General features: G+C 34.8%; 1 protein-coding gene and 1 long non-coding RNA gene across 13 annotated transcripts in view; both read right to left on the bottom strand.

Moving 5' to 3' along the window:
- The window catches only part of adam12b (ADAM metallopeptidase domain 12b), a 166,797-nt gene that overhangs the window by 51,447 nt on the left and 97,397 nt on the right, over positions 1 to 17,953 (bottom strand). The gene's annotated exons all lie outside the window — the stretch shown is intronic.
- Positions 1,318 to 8,195, bottom strand: LOC147839999 (uncharacterized). Its single transcript, XR_015513563.1, has 2 exons — positions 5,533 to 8,195; positions 1,318 to 3,618 (listed from the first exon to the last, which is right to left on the bottom strand). It is a non-coding gene; the product is annotated as an uncharacterized LOC147839999 (long non-coding RNA).

Genomic DNA, 17,953 nt, shown 5'->3' with positions numbered 1-17,953 from the left:
ACATACTGTGAAAAATTCTTTGCTCTGTTAAACATAATTTGGGAAATATTAAAAAAAGAGAAAAAAATTCAAAGGGGGGCTAATAATTCTGACTTCAACTGTATGTTTATATCAGGGTATGCACATCTGTTTGCGGTGCCCAGCTACGACTCAGAACACTGTTCATATTTCTGCAGTGCCACAGAGCACCCTCTGAATATTTGAATTTTAAGTAACATGCGAATGTGCACGTCCGGTGTGTGTTACTTCCAATTGTCATGTAAGTAGTGCATCTGATGTGTGAGGGATGCAGGATGGAGTCTGCTTTAGCTTTGTGGATCAGTGACTGCAGGAAAAAGAACATTACGCTGGATGCCAACATGCCAACAACAGGTTATGGTTCTATGGTTATGGTATCTTTGGTTTCAATCTATAATACTAGACTTAATTTTCTATGAAAGTTTGCACTTTGATAAAGTGTGTAGTGAAGGGTTTGACAGCCTTAAAACATCTATAATAATTGTACAAAATAGTCTAAAGCTGACTTCTTTTCGCCTATTGCGGGTTATTTTTAGAACATAACTCCCAAAATAAATAAGGGACTATAGTATTATTATTTTTTTAGTGTGAACTATTTCTTTGATAATTCTATAATACAAAAACATGCAAATGCATCACAATTCACACACCACAAGAACAGCCACTCCATCAACACTTCAGCGCGTTCACAAAAAGACAAGCCCATATGGTCAGCTTTGTGGTCATGAAACGAAAACAAGCTATTTATCACCGAAACACTGATTTACAATGAGCCTTGGCAAATCTCACAGATGCCAGTGGTGTAGCAGTATAAGCTGGGCCACAATCAGACGCGTGTGAGTTTTAATGCCGCCTTTAAGGGATTACAGTTGAAAGGGACCAATCAGTAGGGGCTTCTGCAAGTAAAAGTCATGACATTTGCAAATGGAATTGACACATACTGTATCTTAAACACCCGAAAGAAAAAAGCTAATGATCCAAAAATGACATTTAAGCAGCGCTGTAGTTTGTGCAATGAGCCGTTAGCAGCAGAGAAGGCTTGAATAGTAATGTGGCAGAGAAAAAGTCGTTGGTTTAAAGCGGGATTGGCATCGGGGATGGAGGGATTGGAATGGCGCTGGGTAAGCTGGCAGTGGTTGGCATCAGGTCCAAGTGGGTTAAGCGGACTTGGCGTGGTGAAGAATGATGCTAGCAAAAGCCAGATTGGTTTGTATGGCCTGGCATGCAGAGATGGTTTGAGGCATACTGTATATGTGCCAGTCCACTTTCAAAAAGTGTTGCGGGAAGGTTTTTTTTTTGCTGTTGAGAGACCACAAATACAGCCAAGCATGAAAACTCACACAAACACATGTGCATATTTACATAGCTAAGTGTGCGAGTGCACTCAAACTTCCACGTTTGGCTAAGGATTCGCTCAGTTTCCATCATCTGTGCACCCCTAAAGCCCTCCTTATGAATTCAAATTCAAGCAAACAACAAATCCCTTCTGCCTGAACTCTGCTTTAATTCTTTACCCCAGTAAATCACAGCCAAAGACACGCTAAAATCCACTGAGGACTCCTGCAGTCTGCCCTGTCAAAGCCTCTTTTCTCCAGTCAAAGATCTGCTTGCGTCTGAAACTTTAACTGCTATATCATTAAGCATCTGCTTCATAATTCTCGCTAAGCGAAACCACGTCTTTTCCAAGACTATTGAGCACAACAATGAACCCAGATGCTGATTACGGAGTCAATTATTCTGAAATTGCATGCCTGCTGTCCTCTTCAACATGAGTGTGCTTAAACATTTTGATGTATTTACGCAACAGTGCGATGTTGAGTGTTTGCAGAAAAGCAATACCTCTAATCAATCTCGCTCCTGCTGTCGACACCTCTGATCTGAGGCCAGTGCACCTGCTGCGCTTCAGAGGTTTTTAAGTTGCAGCGCACGAGTTACAAAAAACTCAGAGTCAAGACATTTACAACACTAATGGATTAAGCTAAACAACAGTTAAAAATTGAAATGAATTAATAGAAAAGTATATCTGTTAGAAAAACTAGGAGGCTAGCTTATGCTGGTCATTGTTGGTTAAGAAGTTGTCCACCCATTAAAGTTGATTAACCAAATATACTTGCGTTTTGATCAAGTGTGTTCGCATAGCAAGTGTGTTCGGTTCTATTGACTCTTCATTTTTGCTGCTTGCTCAAAACTAATTGTTTGTAATTAACTGAAACAACACAATTCTGGTCATTTTTGAGACAATTTATTTGTTTTATGTTAGTAAGTTAACTTAATAACATTGTGTTGGGTCATGAAGGACTACATTAAAGGAATTGTGTTTGTATAACTGAGTAGTGGATGTTTACACTGTAAAAAATGCTGAGTTCCACACAATTCATTCATGTTGCCCCAAGTGTCACAATCACCTGCGATCTACAACCAGAGATCGCTGGTATACACACACTCACATTCACATGAACTACAAATACGCCATGTTATGGACTACAACACTCAGTCATACAAGACACACACAACCGGTTCCAGATCATGACTGATTACACTCTCACAGCTGCAGCTGCTCAAGGACTGATTAATACACTACATAAGGAGCACAAACACAAACACTGTTGCTGAGTCATGTTATCTGTTCTAGTGACATTACAATGCTTCCAATTACATGTTTCCTTTGTCTTGCTTTACCGTGTTTTTGATCCTTGCCTTGTTTATTTGTTTAATCCTGTTAGCTACCTGCCTCTGACCATCTGTCTGCCTATTGACTACGATTCTGGATTGCCTGTATACATCTGTTTGCCCCTGTGTTGACCATTGCTGGCCTGACCTCGCTATTAAACCTGCATGTGGATCCGCACCTCTGTTATCAGTGTCACAAATCGTTTAAGTTACCTTAATTGATTTTCCTAATTCAAGTAGATTTAATACAAAACAATTTGTCTAAAATAAATTTCAAGAATTTTGTTGTTTCAGCTTATTTTAAGAGTTCACACTTAGCTGATGATTGATTGATAATCAAGCATGTTCGGCAAGCTGTCCTGGGAGAGAGCCCTAAGCTCAGAAGATCCTTGAGCCCAGGCTCCTTATCCTTTTGAAGGGCGAGAGGGGAGTTTGAGTTCAGGTACAGTAGGTCTTGAGAACACCCCTGCTTGTTGTGGCTAATGACAAATTAGGAATTGCTATGAGAGATATATGGCTGACTAAGAGTTCATCTATGGTGCCCTTTATGGTGCACACACTTTATGTAAGAAGTTTGAAAAAGCAATAATTTTGTGTAATTTAGAGCTATAATTTGCATGAGATCGCATTAAAAATGTTCACTCAGTGAGCCATAACAATGCTAAAGCTAGTTCCCACCAAGCAATTTTGTCTAATAATCATTTATTCCTGAATATTTGATGATTAACATTCTTACACGTCTTGCTTAAAATGCTTGCTGTGTTCTGATCAGTCTCAGTCGAGGGTAAGCATCATTAAAGAAGTTAAAGTCTGTGTGAACTGGAAACTAATCATTTAATGTGGACCAGAGTCAATTATTCTCCTTATACTATGGTTACAGTCCCCTTGAACCAGGAGTGGCTGAGACTTTTATTTCAGTATGTTGATGTACTGATGTACTAACTGACTCAAAATATTGAGTGGGGGTTTGGCTTTCTTTTTTGCACATCATTCTTTTGTAGCAAACTAATGTTAAGAAGTATGTGCTTAAAGGGCCATAAAACCCCCTCGTTTTAGCAGGGTGTTTTCACACCTCTACTTTGGAAAAAGCCAGAAAAGTGGGCGTGTCCAGCTCTGTTTAGGGGGGAGTGTCAGAGGAAGAAAAGTGGGATGGTGTGGGAGTGTCTATTTGGGCACACGCGAGTTTCAGAGAAAAAATACACACACACACAGTAGAAAGTGATGATGTTTAACCTACATGGACATCTGTAGTCAAATTATTTGCCAAATTATTAAATGGTGGACTTTAACTGCAGTTTGGCTCTTTCATTCAGGGAATTCATTCATGCCCCTCGCGACAAACGAGATATTTGATTCGAGGAACTGCTCTAAGCGTGTATTTTCATGCGATGTTTGATACCGCACGGCGAATGAGAGAAAAAAAACCTCCGCATTTCCCGGAAACTTAGATGCACTCGGCAGGTAGCGTCAGAAAGCCGCGTGTGTTATTCCGGTCACTAAATGTGGTGAAAACCCTACACGAGGTTAAAGTTTGGTTGTGGTGCTAACATGTTTACACTCGGTGCAATGGTTAACTTAGTTCGATACGAACAAACTGAATAAACAAAGAGCACTGGTCGCTCACTTACCAAATCTGTAGAGACAGGACAATCACCAGCAACTAGAGCCGAGCAGAACTAGAGTCTTTATGAAGAGAATACTACAAGCGAATCCGGATCTCAGCGTTTGCAGATGAGAACAGCTCTCAGGTAAACAATAATTCTCCGTAGACACGTAAGTTATTGTTGTCGAGCGTCGCGTACACAGTAATCCACACGTGAGTCTGAGCTCTCACAGAGAGAAAATGAAAACGAAACTTAACTGCAGCAAACTATAAAAGCAACACTTCACGCTTGTTTTGCCAATACAACGTGGTGTGAGTGTCGTCTAAACACTGTGACAGTAATGAATATTAATGAAGTTGCACAATAGAGCACGCTTATTGGTTTGAACCAAGCCTTACTCATGCATTAATGCATCACACTGTAAGACGTAATAAGACACACTCTGGCACAGACGCCCAGTCTGCAAGCTGGAATACAACGCTATTATGTCATGACCGTGACGCAGCTTCAAAAATTAGTTTCAAACCGGAAGTACGAATTTGCTTGAAATAACGCAAAAACAACCAATTTACACTTTTTAGTGAAATATAGGTGTCCTAATAGTGTTTTAGCAGTGTAGGACACATATACGACTGTCAACAGCTCAAAAAATGTGTTTTGGTGTTTCGTGACCCTTTAAGAATATTGTGGTTGAAGCTGTTAAACTGATTTCTAAGAGAAGAACCACCACTCCAAATGCAGAAGCATATGGTCAAACTTTGATTGAAGTCAAAAGAACTATTTTTCCAGAAGATTAACTTACACAAATGAATTGATTACCTAACGAATAGCAATGGTGCTATCAAAATAAAAATTGTAAATTGATTCCACGTGGATTTTATGCTTGAACTGCAAAAAATAACAGAAAATTCTGATTTTCCAAATTAATTGATTGGGATTATTTGGCTCCACAAGAGTAAGCAGTGTCCAAGAGCAGTTTAGTTTACAAGGTAAGTCATTTGACCCCAAGTGGTTTGATTGATCATTGGTTCAAAATTGATTTTTCTTCTTGGGTTCCATTTCTCACACAATTCAAATGGGCATAAAAGTGTGTAATTTATGTAAATAATTAGTGCAAATAATTGAATTTATTTACAGCTACAACTTATTTATTTTTTATTTTTTTAAGTGTTTGTTTGTTTGTTTGGTTGGTAAAGATGAAAAATAAGATGCATTTGATTGGGGTTTGATGAGTGTTCACACTGTCACTGTTAAGAAATTACCTAAAGATACAAAACAACAATGCAAAAAACAGCTTTTGTGGTTTTAGAGCTGCATGCAAAACCCATTAGGTACTAGACCAAATAATGCAGACTTCCATGCCTCACACTTAAATGCACAAGCTGTCAACTGATATTCAGGATGAAGGGTAAATAAAATAAATATTTTTTATATCAAGAAATCAATAAGCTACATTGAGTAATACTCAAACAAACCACACTAACAGAGCAATCACACCTGTGTGATTTAATATTTTAAATAAACCAAACCTGTGTGTGGTGCCAGACCTAAATATGAACACAACCCATTGTTAACCCAATAAGAAAAATTAGGTCTTCCAAATCTGCATGACCATTTTGTCTACTGTGGATCATAAGAGAAGGAGTTTTGAAGAGTATATGTCTTCTTTTCCGTGCAATTACAAGACATTTCTTTGGAGTCATTTTTCAGGTTTCCAAAAGACACAGAGCACAATAGAAGTATCACAAAGTGCTCTTGTAGGCTCTTCTAAAACTATAAACTACACTAGGATCAGGCAAGAAGGTTTTTGACAGTTCTTCTGAAAAAGAGTCTTTAAAATTGGTATCTTTTTGTTCTGCTGAACAAAGAATCCCAGATGTGTTTGGAATGACGAGATGGCGAGAATTGAGATTTTGGCTGAACTATCAAAACCTTTCAAGGACCCCAAAATGACATACAGGTGACCAGCTCAAAATATCAACACTAGTTCTACTAAGGTGCACTTGAAGTTCATCTACTGCAGGCATTTTTGTTTTAGATCATAGAGGGTGTTCACAGAAACACACCCTGTTGAGTATTGTTTCAGCTGAGCTTACGTGTTGCCCAAGCATTCCTGGAAACAACTGAGCATTCCTTAGCATTTCTCTGGACGCTGTTAGCTTAAAACTCTCTACAGTACGTCAAAAAATTCAAACAAGCTCAAATTTCACTTTGGGAGATGACAGAGGAGTCTAGTTCCTGGCCCAACTATGACGACATGATATAACACATACACTCATGCATGACAACATTTTTAAAGAAAACACATTGGAAAAATGTGCCGTATTGCAAAACTCTAGAGACATACTTGTACATACAATCCAAAGCAGTTTCCAGCTGGCAGTAAAACATCAACAACGTTTAGTCCTGTGTGCACAAAAGATGATTAACGCGGGAGACTTGGTTAATCACACAATACTATGTTATTATATTTTATAAATTAATATATTACATTTCCATCAACTCAGCAGATTCAAAGTCATGTAGGAAACTTGCTTGTCAGCCAAGATATACTTCAAATGAAGAACAAATTGGTGTAATTTTGAACAAAATCAAGCCAAATCAAGTTGGTTTAGAGTTTGTTTCAGGGGCTTGAACCAATTTGCCAAAACAGATTTACTGAAAACGTTTGCTTTGTCTGTACCCAGCAGGCACAGGGCATCAACAGGACGTCAGATTGACGTTGTACCCCAACGTTGTAGGATGCTGCAGTTTGTTTGGAAATGAAAATTGGTTGAAGTCAGAACCCAGCATCAGGCCAACGTCAAAGTCCAACATCAAACAAATGTTGCAATTTGGTTATTTTCCAACGCAACCTAAAAACAACAACATATAAACGTCTAATGATGGTACAGCTTGATGTTGTGTGGAGGTTACCAATATGACATCTATCAGGTGTTGGATTTTGGCTGCCATACCTGACGAATAAATATCAGTATTTGACATCAATATGACGTTGATTAAGATGTTGGGTCAACGTTGGATTTCGGTCACTTTCCAAAGTAATTTTAAGTCGTTATTGGATGTCAAAATAACATTCTCCTTAGAGAACTGACAACCTAAATCTAACCAAATATTAATGTTTTATGACTTTGTGTGTCTAGTACCTTTAATTTACCGTTAATACATGGCAATTAATTGATGAACAGGTAGGTTCAGAGGCTTTGTCTTCTTTGATGATGATATTTTCTAAGGTTTGTTTCCTCTGTTCAGTGAAATATCCTTAAGTAAAAACATTAACACCAACAGCTGCTTCATAGAAGAATACAAGTATAATTCTAATCAGAAGCAATACTGAGACTTTTTTATGTTTAATGATGTGAAGCTACTTGCTTTAAAGTAATATGCTAGATAATGTTCTTTATAAATAATCATGACATGCTTTGACTGAAGTGTGGAATTGCAGATGTGGAGCAAACATTCACTATTCACTATTTTCTCATGCTTGCTTAATTACTATTGTTTCACCACTTTAGTCATTGGGTTAATAAGAGTGATAACGTGCAGCACATATTTGCATCTTTATCTAAAGCCCACTCTCAGTTGCTTGTACTGAGTTGGTAATTTTCTGACAGTACACCACTGTTTAGGCATTCTATCTTTTTTCCATTACACTAAAATGAAAAATAAAAAAAATAAAAATGGCAATGGCTTGAGCTAACTATGTTAAATGTGCCATATAATGAAAATATGGATATAACTATAGGCATATCTGAAAAATAAGTGTTTAGTACACGGCATACTATTTCCTCATATAACCCCCATATGCGTAAAACCCTGATGAAAATCAGGACATTTAGAACAAAACACCAATGGTTGAGTTGGATACAGGTCCATTAATATGCACAACACAGACTGTATTTGATTGGCCACAACATTTTATAATTAGTTTACAAAAATGATAATTTTTCCCCTTATTTTTATGATTATAAGCTTTCTTAAAACGTACTATGCAAGTGGTGCCACATCTTTATGTGCCACATCTATATGCTACACAATGCAGTCAGAAGCAGAATGGAGCCACCAGTGTGTGTACACGATCACAGAAAGCAATGTCTATACATTAAAAAGATACAGTGCTTTGTGTCAGGTGTGCGATGGGCTTTAAGGAGGAGTTCACTGGAAAATGTTGGACACAGTGGTCCCTCCGATGGTTAGCATCTTGCTTGCATATTGGGTGCTACCGCAGGTGTCTTTGACAGTGCAGAATGTTTCATTGACAATGTGGGGAGAAAACTTACAAACATACAGTACAGTCAGGCACTTCAGAGTCACACTTCTTGCGATCGAAGGTTTGTGTAAATTTGGCAAGCTAAACGCATTCTGCACTGCACAGAAGACATGGCATGGATGAGACTGACAACATGTTGTGGAAAAAAAAAAACATAACGCAGTTATATTTATGTAGAAAATAATAATTTTTGTAATATTTTATTCCTTTAATTCTTTTACATTTTTAAAAGATTTTTGCGTATTGCTGTACATTCTGCATGTTTTAAGCAATGTGTAAGCGAGACGCACAACTAACATGCTCTGGGCTGGACTTTAGACCTGTTTCCGATTTTAGTTCCTTAAAATAGCAACGTGCCAACAATGCGCCTTAACACACCTTTTTTCTAGACGGGTCCACCCTTGAGTCTACAAAGTGGTGCAATTAGATCTGCTATTTAAATAATGTAGCACAAAATGGGGAAATTGGGTTGCGCTGGTCTGAATGGGGAAAATGGGTTGCGCTGGTCTGAATCTAGCAACATATCGTGCCAAACACGTCTTTCGCCTTGTTGTGCCGGGTGTATGATAGGGCCCATTGTCCGTTTAAATCTATCTTTTATTAGTTTAACAATTTTAAAATAATATAATTAATTTAAAATATAATAAATTAAGAATTGGATTTGGCCAATTAATTTTGATAGATGTGAATATATGTGAATTTTTATTTCATTCATGTATTTCATTCAGATTCATGTAAGCACAGTTACTGTCAGCTACTTTAAAGTGGTCGATACATTATTTTTAAATGCATTACAGCGTTAAACTTTTAGCAACTTTTATGCATTTACTAACTACCACAATACATACAGTACAGTAATAAATGCACAGGAAAAATGCTCACCTGCTTTAGAAACACTTTTAGAAAACATTGCTAGTTATTTCACCAAGATTGCGAAAGATACCAAAAGCAACTTAATGTCATTTTTCAAAAATGTTGCCACAGGCATGTTTTTTTACGAGGCTGTGTTGAATCCACTATTTCTAAATGACCTACATATTTAAATACATCCTGGGAATTTGCACATACACACACACATATACACACAAAATGATCCTCAGCATTAACCTGCCAGGACCGTTTTTAAGTGGTGAAAAAAAAGCTTTAGTTCAAAGTCATTTGCATCTAGACATTTCCCACCCGCCTTTCAGGGTTTGACCTATTAGAGCTGTTATGCTATCAGCAATAGGTGCGGAATGAGGAAATTAATGTCTGTTTAATCAGCCTCCTCCGGCGACACCAACTGATTCAGAGTCGGCCTCTATTGTGCTGCCTGTCGTTTAGATGATAACGCCGCTGTTTGGGATTCGGCGTGCAGCCACCACAATAAAAGGTGAAAGCGATGCCCATTAAGCGATAGCATCTGATGTGCTCTTTCCAAAAGGCCATCTGACATGCTTGATATTATGGGCAAACGTTCTTCCCTCATTTGCTCTGCAGTGAAGATACAGGCGGAGATTGTGTGAGGTAAGCACTGTCTAAAGCAGTCAAATCAATGTTTAGCTTCCTGCTGATTGCCTCAAGCTAAGATAAATGGTGTCCTTGTTCTTTGCTACCTTTTTTGGAGCAAGTTAGCCAGCCTTGCGGACATCTTTCAAATGGTTTAAGTTTTGCATGTATTGTTGTATTGCATGGCTACATCCACACACAACGGTCACGTTTTTTGCTTTGCGGATTCTAAATGTTTCATGTACATATGGTTCACGAATTAGTTCAAGAAATATCTTAGTCCACATAAAAACGGGAAAAGAGGGTTAAAGGTGCAGTATGTGAGTTTGACACCTAGTGATTGAACTATGTATTGTACTCCTGGATCAAAGCAAACACAAGTGCAGGTTACCAGATTGAGGAAGGGAGCGAGTAATTTAACCTGTGTTCTAACTAAAAGCAACGGCACCCGATAGAAGGAATATTTTCCATATTAAAAGTAGCTCTTTTCCAAACCAACACCTTGAATTGATTTATTACAAACGGGTTCTATTTGTCACAGTTGAACAACAGAAAACTAAGATAATGATCACCTCGGGTACACCTCATGTGTTTTATTCAGTGTTAAATAATAACAATGTGAGTTTGAATGGCATTTCACATGGCATTTATTGCCATACACTGAAAGCAGCAGATAGTTCACCTCAGATCAGCATGTACATCTAATAATGTTAAAAAAGGGTTAATATGTATTAATAGATCATAAACCTTACCATTACGTGACCGTACATATTCTGTGCTTCTGCATGGATGTATTTAAAATTCTGTTGCGTTTCGTCTGGTGCAAACAGCCCAATTGCTCATCACTGCGAATTTCGTCATTAAGCGTGTTGTTTTGTGACAATGTCACCTGCTCACCTAATGTTTACGTTCGTAATATTTATATCATTTACTAATTAATAACCTAATGTGAAACTGAATCTGTGTCAATTTGGAGTCTGCTACTGTCCACCGGAGGTTGCATTTACTGTAGGTCACGGACGCATGCTTTCAAAGCCTTTCTGAATAATTGAATGGAATACACCGTTTTTCACCAAGGCAACATGAAGTGCTGAAATATAATTGGCTAAACTGGCATTGGGCAGGTTTAAATGACCAAAACAAAGACGGAAGTTCCGACTCTAAAAACACATTTTGAAAGCAGAACATCTGACTTCAGCAATTTTTTTAGGTAAACAAGTATGTTCATTTGGCATGTTTCTTAAATATCTGCAAACATATTATGGCATTTTTATGGTATTTTTAAAAAAAACTTGCATACAGCACCTTTAAAACAGTTTAATAGATATGCAACATAGTTGGTGACGTAATGCCACAACAATATAAAAAGGTAGCAGATTGACCTAAATTCATTGATTTGGACAGGGGGCTAATTTAATGTAAAGACACAATAACAATTTCATAGTTAGAGAGTAGGCAGGGGATGATGACCGTTTTCAAGGTATACCATGGTTTGGAAAAGTCAAGGTTTTAAAACTGCCCATTTTCCTGTTATACTACTATTAAGGTATGTATAAGATTTTTTAAAATGATTTTTTTATTTGTTTTTTAGGACAGCAGTATCTCCAGCAGAAAAGATATCCAAAGACGCCATTTTAAATTGTAAAGAAATCTGTGTTTTTGAAACTACAGCAGAAGTCAATGATTTATTTGAATTGTTTAACCTTAAATGTTTACGGTTCCAAAATGTTTAAAAGATTTCTCAAAATTAAATTTCAAAGAAGAATTTTTTTTTTTTTTTTTTTAAACCCAGACTTTTAAAAAGAACATATTTTAGAGCAGTAATCACAATACCATGAAATTGTGATATTTTTTTTATCCAAGATTATCAAATCATCAGAATTTTATACTGGCCCATGCCTTATGGAGAGTTTAACTTAAAGTAATAGTTCAGCCAAAACTGAAAATTCTGTCATAATAGTCATCCCTTAATTTGGTACAAACCTGTTTAAGTTTCTATTTTTTGTTTTACACAAAATATGTCATTTTGAAAAATGTTGGAAACAGGTAACCAATAAGAAGTATTTGATTTTTATTCTATGAATGTCAATGGTTACCAGTATCTAACATCTAAAATATCTTCTTTTGTGTTCAAAAGATAAGATAAGATAAGACTTAGGGTGAGTCAATTGTGAGAACATTTAAATTTTTGGGGTGATCTATCTCTTTAAGTACTTGGGCATTTACATTGCCAGTTCTTTCACATTGAAAACACACAGATTGTATTCTTTACGGAGGCTGTGTGTTTTTGGAGTCAACAAGAAGCTCATGATGTTGTTTTATAAAGCAGTTCTTGAAAGCATTGTTAGATATGGTATCACAGTGTGGTTTGGCAACCTTGCAATCTGTTCAGTATAAATCTAAGTTGATGCATCACTTAAAGACAGAATGGAAAATGTTGGGCACGATGAATATTTTAATCCTCAAGTTTTATATGAGAATTGTGTCCTAGTCAAGTGGAAAGGATTGTGACCGATCCAACTCATTTTTTTGTTTCTACATTATGAACTACTTCCCTCTGGTAGAACATAAAGAGTCCCAAAGTGTAGGTTAAACTGTTATAAGAAATCATTTGTACCCGTTTCAGTGGGTTTATTTAACAAGAGTCTATCTTAATTAGCATTATAAATTTTGTAACTGCTGTGTTTTGTATTGTTTTTACTGTTTGTTTTAATGGAATGTCTGCATCAATATGGTGAACGTTTTAAAGTGAAATAACCACAATTTTTTGGGTTCCACAAAGAAGATGGTTGAAGAGTTCCTATATAGTTTGAATCGCATTTTAATGGTCTTAGCAATTTCATAAAATGTCAAAAACATACCTATTGTACCATAATTCACTATAAATAACTATAAAGAATAAAGAAAGGCAATTACCTCTTTAAATTAAAATTGTTGACACATTTTTCTTACATTCGTCCATGTTCAGCATTAAATTCTTTATCCATTCATTTGCAAAGCATTGCCCTATGTCTTTCTTACTTTGTGATCTGGCACATTTGGGGGCTATTTTATCTGGTTAACTGTCTTAAAGGTTTCTTCCAAACCTGTTTGACTCTCTTTCTTCTGTTGAACAAAAAAGAAGATGGAAACCTACAGTATAATCAAGAACATCCATAGTATTTGTTTTTCATTCTATAGAAGTCAATAGTTACAGGTTTTCATCTTTCTTCAAAATATCTTCTTTTGTGTTCAACAGAAGAATGAAGCTTAAAAAAGTTTGAAACCACTTGAAGGGGAGTAAATTTAAATTTTGGGGTGAACTATTCCTTTAAGATTAGTTCTTCAGCTATCATACTTTTATTTTTGTCTCTGCATCTTGCTATTTTGTGTATTTGTCTCGTCTGCCAGTCTATCTTTTGCAGATTCATTTGTCTTTCCGCTAAGTTCCCAACTCTGAATCTCTCAGACTGTATGTTAATGTTTGCTCTGCGCTGCTGATAGGACACTAGGGCTGAGAGCTCACAGCAGCTGTCAAAAAAGAGAAAAAACTCTGCATGCAAGATCATGAATTTCTCATGTTTGAACTTTAAAATAGATTCTTGCAGAGTCGGAGCAGCGCAACACATCCCACAACAGCAGGAAAAGGGTTTTGAGGAACTGAATAAATCAGAGCCAGATTGTGTGCTTTGTGAGAGCCAACATACAGGAGGTTTATTTAGCCAGTGAAAACAGCATGGAGACAAAGGATCAAACTGAGAATGTGTTTTTTATACCCGCATCTGTGTGCTCCATTTTTTTAAAATATAGTGAAATAATAGGTTTCTTATATTTATTTATAATTCACGTTAAAGAATTTAATTTTAAAACAGATGTTATCAATCAAATGTATTCATATTTCTTTTTAAAATTTGAAAATATTTTTAAGATTAAAAATGTAATTGTATTATGAATATGTAAGAAAATTTGCTAAAATATTATTAAATTATATATCAAAATAAAAGCTAAATACTACAGTTCAAAATGAAATCTGTAAGATTTGTTATGCTGTATTGTACTGTATATTGCATATTAAAATTAATATGTATTTCTTTGATGTCAAAACTGAATTTTTCAGCAGTAATTATGTTTTTACAATGTCACATGATTCTTTAGAAAACTTGTTGTTTGCTTATTTGTAGAAAAATAAATGTTTTGTCACACTATTAATGTCTTTATGGTAATTTTCGTACTTATTTTTTTAAATAATATTTCTGAAAATCTCATTTATTTTTCCAGTAAAATGTACATTAAAAAAAATTAAAAGAGACAAAAATGTTAATCAACAAAGGTTTTTATTTATAATTCAAGCAAAAATATTTTAATCTTAAAACAGATGTTATCATTCAGGTGTTTTCATGTTTCTCCTTATAATTTGTAAATATTTAAAAAAATATATTGATTATAATGATAAACAGCTTTTTTAAATTTAATATAACATTGTATATGTAATATGAATATGTAAGAATATTTTCAAAAAAGATTACATTTTAAATTGTATATCAAAACAAAAGCTTAACTAGATATACTACTGTTCAAAATTGGAATCAGTGAGAGTTGTTATGCTGTATCTTATAATAATATTGTGAAATATTATGCCAACATTATAATTCTTTTATACAAAATGTATGCATTTGTTGTGAAAACTGAATTTTTTAGCAATAATTATGTTTTATTGTCACATGATTCTTCAGAAATCTTTGTCGTTTGCTTATTTGAGGAAAAATAAACATATTTTGTCACACTTTAAATGTCTTTATGGTCATTTTTGAAATGACTTCTTTTAAAAATTTTATTTATTTCTCAAGATCAAATTTCTTTTTCATGTACATTTGTAAAAATACTTTTAAAAAGACAAAAACGTTGATTAACAAAGGATTTTATTCATGTATAATTCAAGCAAAAATAAATTAATCTTAAAACAGATATCATCTTTCAAGTGTATTTAGATTTCTTCATATAATTTGCAAGTATTTTTAAAATTAATTAATTATAATGATAAATAGCTTTTGCATTTTTATATCACTTTGTAATTGTAATTGTGTAAGAAAATGAGATAACATGTTATATAATAAATTATATAGCAAAGCAAAACTAAACTAGATTTACTACTATTCAAAAATGGAATTTGTAAGATTATGCTGTTTATTATAAAAACTTTGCAAAATATTGCTCAAACTATAAATATTTTATACAAAATGTATTCCTTTGATGTCAAAACTGAATTTTTCAGCAGTAATAACATTTCAGTGTCACATGATTCTTCAGAAATCTGTAATTTGCTTATTTGTTGAAATATAAATGTATTTTGTCACACTATAAATGTCTTTACAGTCACTTTTTTATTTGCTTCTCTTAAAAAATATGTATTTTTCAAAAGCAAATTTATTTTTCAGAAAATATGCAAAAAGTTTATAAAAAAGACAAAAACGTTGATTAACACAGATTTTCTTTTCATGTACAGTATAACCAACAGTATGTTTCCACGTAGTAGATCTGATTTTGTGTCTATGAGATGCGTGTCCGTGCAGTTTCGGCCTTTAGGGTTGAATAAACCAAGGAAGTTTGCGTCTCTCCCCTGGGAAGTGAAAAATAGGTCAGTGTTTTCCTGACTCTGCAATAGTACACAGCTTCACTGATACAACAAACCCATGTGCACTGCCCCAAAACAATACAAAACAAACCCTACATGAACCTATCAGAAGTGCACACCACAACTCTAGACTGCGACCTCCAAACCCTCAAACGGCGCTCCGCTGAGCGAATGGTTTATTTTGAAAGGTGCAGACAAGCTTTAGCACTTGAGCATTCTTTTAAAAGCACATTCTTTTTACAGAAGCGCCAGGTCCTTTAAGTATTCATCCATTGCGCTGCTGGAGAAATTTGGAGCTATGAATTTTTTAAGGGAAAAGTAAAAATGATGTCAACCTCCCTTGGTACCTGCGGCTGAAATAGATGACAAAACACCTCTGAGGACATTTAAAAAAAAAAAAAAAGCCCAGAGCAGTTTCTTCTCTGTGTGTTGTCTTGTTGTCATATGAACACATAATGGGAGAATAGGCTTGTGCTGTTTGTTATGGCCGAGATCCAGAGTTGAGCAGCGGTCCAACAAAAATATCCCCACTATATGAGATAAGACAGTCACAGCAGAGAGATTGCAAAGCAGTCCAGAGCGGACTGATGATTACTAGAGACTGACTTTCTGAAACTGTAAACTACTTACTTTAGATAAAAAAACAAAACAAACAAACAAACAACAAAAAAAAAAAGTTGAAGTGCCACAGATTTAATCCTGGAATATCTCAAAGTCACTAGAAGTCACTGTGTGTCTGACATACCAAAACCAAAAACACTGTAAGAGAGAAAACCTTTAAAATAGTTAAATAGTTGAAAATTATATATATAATATAATATAATATAATATAATATAATATTATATATATATATATATATATATATATATATATATATATATATATATATATATATATATATATATATATATATAGACACTTCTATACAGCTTAAAGTAACATCGGCTAGGAAAGTCTAGGCTAGGAATTAGGCTAGGAAAGTCATTGTATCACGATGGTTTGTCCTGCAGACTTTCGAAAAGGAAAAATATAGCTTAAAGGGGCTAATAATTTTGACCTTAAAAAGCTTTTGACAAAAATTAAAACTGCTTTTATTCCAGCTGAATATAAATATATAAATATATAAATATATAAATATATAAATATATATATATATATATATATATATATATATATATATATATATATATATATATATACTGTATATATATATATATATATATATATATATATGGTAAAAATATAGTGTTTAAACATTAAAAGTTTTTTTTTAAAACATTTTTAAGGTACTGGCTTAAAATTTAAATATTTTAAAAAATAATATATAAGTGCTGTTTAATGGAGAGCTTTTTGTTAAACCAGTTTGTAAACATGATAGTTTTAATAGCTGCTTCCAATAACTAGTTTATTTTGTCTTTGCCATGATAATAGTATACATTTTTTTTTACTTATTTTCCAAGATATTAAGTCGGTGTATATACTGTATAATGGTGTAGTAGTTAGGGCGTGAACACATGGAACTGTTCACGAGTTCAATTCCTCCTTAGGCCCTGTGCCGATCTATCCCTTCTCTCTGATCCCCACGCTTTCCTGTCTATACTCTCTGCTGTCCAATTAGTTAAAGGTAAAAACTTACTAAACTTACAAAAATATAAAAAATATTAAAACTGCTTTTCTTCCAGCCAAAAAGAAATAAGACTTTCTCCAGAAGAAAAAAAATATATTGGAAATACTGTGAAAAATATACATCACTTATAACAAAAATATTTGAAAAAGACTGACTGTTTATTCAAAATCCCCCATAGTGCAAGATTCTGTCCAAAGTTTTCATTTCCAATAAACACTGATTAACTTTCCATACATTCCATATATTTATATATACAAATGTTACATTTATTTTAGGACATTATAACAATCACTGATCATTTAGATTTTTTAAATGAACATTAAAAATCAAACCTCACTTATCAAAGGATTGCATCAGTCTCATAATGCCATGAGCCAATCAGCACTGTCCTGCTGTTGCTGTCCTGCCACTCCAGAGCAATTAGTCACATGACATTTATGGTGTAGGTGATTGGCTCGACCTGGCTTCATAACTGAAAGCCAAAAAAGATGGCAGATTTCACACTCCGTCAACTCCACCGACACATCTAAACACCCATCCCAGCTGACTCTCTGCTTCATTGTCTGATAAGGTAAACTGGCCTAAGTGCAGGGAGAGAAATTTCCCATTATGAGCCAGCCTCACCTTATCAACCTGCTGTTTACCCATGTCCGAGACCAGTCAC

The sequence above is a fragment of the Danio rerio genome, chromosome 17 (assembly GCF_052040795.2).
Source record: "Danio rerio strain M-AB ecotype USA chromosome 17, GRCz13ab, whole genome shotgun sequence".
In the NCBI taxonomy this organism is placed as follows: Eukaryota; Metazoa; Chordata; class Actinopteri; order Cypriniformes; family Danionidae; genus Danio; species Danio rerio.
This window is presented reverse-complemented; position numbering and strand designations above follow the sequence as displayed.